The 3,542-nt window shown below is 40.9% G+C and overlaps 1 long non-coding RNA gene across 1 annotated transcript in view; it reads left to right on the forward strand.

Moving 5' to 3' along the window:
* The first annotated feature begins 1,032 nt into the window (after positions 1–1,032).
* The window catches only part of LOC122550068, a 69,547-nt gene continuing 67,037 nt past the window's right edge, over positions 1,033–3,542 (forward strand). Inside the window, exon 1 of the long non-coding RNA XR_006311734.1 lies at positions 1,033–1,443. This is a non-coding gene — a long non-coding RNA (uncharacterized LOC122550068). The remainder of the gene's footprint in view (positions 1,444–3,542) is intronic.

Here is a 3,542-nt window from a genome sequence, read left to right on the forward strand (position 1 = left end):
GACCAGATTAACAACCCCAATCAGGGAACTCATATTCCATGAGGTCCATCTGACTGACCGCATTACAATCTCTACAGTCAATATCTTGAAACATAGGTCAACATTCCATTTGCTTTCTCTATTATCCATTGACCTTGGATGTTAGCTTTTTGTTATTCATGGATGAGGACTCCCACTTCCCTCTATCGCTATCTGCAGACATTTTCCATTTAAATAGTATTCAACTCCTTGATTCTTGCTTCCAAAGTGCACAATCTATCATTTTCTCACATTATACTGCATCAGCCAAATCCTTGCCCACTTGCTTAACCTGGCTATATCCTTCCGTAGACCTTTTGTGCCATGATAGACAATTTATCCAGGTATTCTATTGGACTACACCTTATGCATATTGACATGATTGTCACACTGTTAGAAGTTTTGCCCAATGATCTTAGCTCTCAGTAAGTGTGTAGAATAGATAAAGAGAATTTATCTACACTTTCTGGTGACAATTGTGAACTTGGGAACTTTAAGCACGAATGGTATGTTAAAAGTACAGATTGTTACAAGATCAGTCAGGTGGACCTCATAGAATATGCATTCTCTGATTGGGGTGTTAATCTGGTCCAATCAGGGAGCCCTGGCTGACAGATATAAACAGGACTGTTTGATCACACAGCATTGCCTTTTGCGAAGGGCACTGCTTGTCACTGGCCACTCGGGTGTTTCCTATCTTCCTGGTGGTGGAAATTGAATAAAGATTCGTACACCTTCTGTCTCTCACTGTGTCTCACACCTGCACACACACAACATGGGTGCTGGGGAAAAAATAAGTACTACCGCAGTTAGGTGGTAGTGTGGGGGTAAAGAAAGAGAAAACAAAAAAGAGGATTATTGTTGAGAGCTGGCTTTTGAGGGAGCTGGATCAGAAAAAAAAGAAAGAAAAAAATTTTTTTTAAAATAAACAGGACTGTTAAATAAGCACTACCGCAGTTAGGGATAATGTGGGGGGGGAAAAAAATAAATAGGAGTGTTACAGAGATTTTGCTCACTCTGAGAGCTGGCTCTGAGGGAGCGGGACCGGTGAGTGAGGGACTCTCCTTTTTGTGTCAGAGGAGAGGATTGACTCTGAGGTAGCTGGCCCACAGCCAGTGCACTGTGAGGAGGGAGAAGGAAGAAGAAGTGGATAAACAGGACTGTTGCCCCTGCTGCAGCCTGGGCCTGCTTCTTGTGCTGCAGCCTGGGCCTTGCCCACAGCTGAACACTGATTGCTGGTGTCTGGGGGCTGTCTCAACCTCTGCTGCTGCCTGAGGCCTAAAACAAAGAGAAAAAAGAGAAAACAAAATAGGACTGTCAGCCATCCTGCTCACTCTGAGGGAGCTGGATCAGTGTCAAAGACTCTCCATATGTAAATGAAGGATGACTTGGTGGCAGGATAACCACCTGTGGGGAGTTATTTCAGTAAGTATTCACATAATATTGTAAACTATTTTCATGCACAGGAAAAAAAGATGTTTGAGTTTATTTTCATGCAATACTTGCAATCATTCAACGGTCTGGGCCAGATGCTTAAGAGGAATGCCCTAGCCAGTAATATACAAGCAGAGAAATTGTTTGAATATATAGATTGACAGCAGTTTTGCAGTTAAAAAGAATGTTATGTAAATATGATTGTGTCTTATTCATTTTTGGGTATTATTTCTCAACTTTTCTGGTTACAGAGACTATTTTCAGCAAAGGTAATCAGGCCATAATTATCAGTGGATGATGAGCAAGAATATTATGTACATTTTGCTTTAGTACCACAATCGTTTCTGCTTATTGGAATAACTCTTCAAGCACTATAACTAGAGGGCAATATACATTGTGAATTCAGCCCTTTTTTTCTTCTTTTACTATTTACTAATTCAGTCAACCTCTAAGTGAAGTTTTAAGTCTTGTAAATTTTTTTTTGCTACCTTCAATGTCATACATGTTTGGAGGGAACACTATTAAAACCCGTGATTTTAGTTCAATGTGGGACTATTCCAATTCTCTCCTGGCTGCTCTTCCACTCTCACCCTCTGCAAATTCAAGTTTGTCCAAAGATCTGCTGCCTTTGGCCTGACATGCACGAAGTTCCATTCACCCATCAGTCCTGAGTTCACTGATTGTCATTGGCTCCGTGCCTGATAACATTTCAATGTTAACATTCTCACATTTATTTACAATTCTCCCATGACCTCAAACCCTCCCTCTCTGTTATCTCCTCCAGTCCTCTAACCCTCCGTGATCTCAGTGCTCCTTAAATTCTGACCGCTATGATGTTGCCAATTTCCATTGCTCCATTGGTAGCAATGCCTTCAACTGTCTCAAACACAAAGTTCTGAAATGCTCCTCCTCAATGTTTCCACCTCAACTTGGCTTTTTTTTAAAGATGTTGTTTAAAAATGACCTCCTTACTGAGCTTTTACCACCTCTCCTAATAGTACCTTATTTGGCTCAGTGTTAAACTTTAATGGAGAACACTCCTGTGAAGCACCCTGGGACATTTTATAAGTCTAAAGCTCCACCTCAACTTGGCTCTTTTTTTAAAGATGTTGTTTAAAAATGACCTCCTTACTGAGCTTTTACCACCTCTCCTAATAGTAACTTATTTGGCTCAGTGTTAAACTTTATTTGAGAACACTCCTGTGAAGCACCCTGGGACATTTTATAAGTCTAAAGCCAGTAGATAAATGTAAGTTTCTGCTGTTGTTTCCTGTCAGTGAATGAACATTAGAGTATCCCCAATAAGAAAAACAAAGGCGAGGGTCAATCACATTGCTGTGGGTCTGGAGTCACATGTAAGCCTGGTTAGGATGGCAGAATTCCTTCCCTGCAGGACATTAGTAAACCAGATGGGTTTTTCTGACAATCGACCCTTGTTTCATGATCATCATCAGACTCTTAATTCCAGATTGTTTTTAGTTGAATCCAAATTCCACCATCTGCCATGGCAGGATTCAGATCCTGGGTTCTCGGATCATTACTGAGGTCTCAGGATTAATAGTATAATGAGAATACCACCAGGCTGTTGCCTTCCAAAATACTGGTCTACAGCCAGATGCAGGAATTCTCTATGCTGGGATTTCAAATACCTTAGATTCACTCAAATTCTAATGTATCAGTGCAGGCTGGTATATAGTGAATTGTGGTGTACTGGTCTTCAACAAAAGGATTGTGAGTCTACCTGATTGTGTCATGGCCAGGTAAATTGACAACACCCTAAAGGATTTTTAAAAATAGATTATATTCAGATTGGTTCCCTTTTCAAAAAATGTTAGTGTCTATACCTTTAACACTACAGAGGTTGAGTTAAAAATCACAACATCAGGTTATGGTCCATCAGGTTTATTTGATTATCCGAATACCAATTATCTGGAAATCGGATTATCCGAAGGAGATCTCCAGGTCCCGATGGAAACATTACATCAAAGACGTGTTTCCAACAGTGATCGCGTCTTTTGTTTACAGTGATTAAACAGGCTGTTGGTGTCCAGTCCAGCTGCCTGGGAGAGGGGGTGGAGGGGCAGTGTTGA

The sequence above is a fragment of the Chiloscyllium plagiosum genome, chromosome 5 (genome assembly GCF_004010195.1).
Source record: "Chiloscyllium plagiosum isolate BGI_BamShark_2017 chromosome 5, ASM401019v2, whole genome shotgun sequence".
NCBI lineage: Eukaryota > Metazoa > Chordata > Chondrichthyes > Orectolobiformes > Hemiscylliidae > Chiloscyllium > Chiloscyllium plagiosum.